The following is a 1,962-nucleotide window of genomic DNA, read 5'->3' on the forward strand; positions in this document are numbered from 1 at the left end:
ACAAACAGGAGTCATTTAACCTACGAGCGTTGCTTTTCGTGACCATCAATGATTGGCTCTGCTCTTAGTAACCTTTCGGGACGGACAAACAAGGGATACAATGCATGCACGCCTTGTTTAGATGAGACCGAAGGTGCCTATTTGCATAAATGTAAGAAGGTTGTGTACACGGGGCATCGTCGATTTCTTCCAAAGAGTCACCCCGTCAGAAAGAAAGGCAATCATTTCGGAGGTGAGGCAGATCGCCGGGTGAAGCACGAACTCCGTACCGGTGATGCTTTACTTGATATGGTCAAGGACCTAAAAGTAATCTTTGGAAAGGGTCCTGGCGGCCAATCTGTTCCGAATGACGACGTTACCGGACACGCACCCATGTGGAAGAAAAAATCTATATTTTGGGATCTACCCTATTGGAAAGTCCTAGAGGTCCGCTCTTCAATCGACGTGATGCACGTGACGAAGAATCTTTGCGTGAACACTGCTAGGTTTCTTAGGCGTGTATGGGAAGACAAAAGATACACCGAAGCACGGGAGGACCGAGTATCGTATGAAAGTCCCAAAAGACAAGCAAGAACAGGATTACAAGGATACGGGGAGTCGCTTAAGTCCTGCCGGCTACGCTCTTACCAAAGCGAGAGAAGGATATCTTTTTTGAAGTCCTTTACGAGTATCAAGGTCCCGTACGGCTTCTCCTCCAATATAAAGGGAATTATAAATATGGAGAAGAAAACATTCCAGAACCTGAAGTCGCATGACTGCCACATTATTATGACGCAGTTGCTTCCGGTTGCACTGAGGGGGCTTCTGCCGGAAAATGTTCGAATACCCATTGTGAAGCTATGTGCATTCCTTAATGCGATATCTCGGAAGGTAATCGATCCAGTCTAGTCTTCCAAGGTTACGAAGGATGTGGTGCAATGTCTTGTTAGCTTTGAGTTGGTGTTTCCACCATCTTTCTTCAATATTATGACACATCTCCTGGTTCACCTTGTCGAAGAGATTGCCATCCTCGGTCCTGTCTTTCTACACAATATGTTCCCCTTCGAGAGGTTCATGGGGGTCTTAAAGAAATATGTTCATAACCGTGCTAGGCCAGAAGGAAGCATCTCCAAGGGCTATGGAACAGAGGAGGTAATCGAGTTCTGCGTTGACTTCATTCCTGACCTTAAGTCGATTGGTGTTCCTGAATCGCGACATGAGGGGCGACTAAGTGGAAAAGGCACGCTAGGAAGGAAATCAATGATATGTAGGGACGGCATTTCTTTCACTCAAGCACACTACACAGTTCTACAAAGTTCCACCTTGGTGGCCCCGTATATCAACGATCACAAGAATATTGTGCGCTCGGAACATCAGGGGCGGTCTGAAGAGCTGGATTACGCATAAACATATGCGGACATTCGGCGGTTGGCTCCGTGAACATCTCATTAATAACAACAATATTGTAGATCAGTTGTACATGTTGGGTGGGTCACCATCTTCGACTATAGTGACTTTCAAGGGGTACGAGATAAATGGAAATACCTTCTACACGTTCGCCCAAGATAAAAGAGCACCAACCAAAACAGTGGTGTCCGCATTGATGCAACAAACACTAGCAGTGGTAAAAAGGACACATATTATGGTTACATAGAGGAGATATGGGAACTTGACTATGGACCTTCTTTTAAGGTCCCTTTATTTCGGTGTAAATGGTTCAAGCTGGATGGAAAAGGGGTAAAGGTAGACCAGTTGTACGGAATGACAACAGTGGATCTCAACAATCTTGGTTACGGAGACGAACCATTCGTCCTAGCCAATGATGTGGCTCAGGTTTTCTATGTGAAGGACATGTCCTCTAGACCGAAGAAAAGAAAACATAAGGAAACGAGCTCATCCGATGAGCCAAAGCGTCACATAGTTCTTTCGGGGAAAAGAACCATCGTGGGAGTCGAGGACAAGACAGACATGTCGAGAAGATTA

This window comes from Lolium rigidum, chromosome 6 (assembly GCF_022539505.1).
Source record: "Lolium rigidum isolate FL_2022 chromosome 6, APGP_CSIRO_Lrig_0.1, whole genome shotgun sequence".
In the NCBI taxonomy this organism is placed as follows: domain Eukaryota; kingdom Viridiplantae; phylum Streptophyta; class Magnoliopsida; order Poales; family Poaceae; genus Lolium; species Lolium rigidum.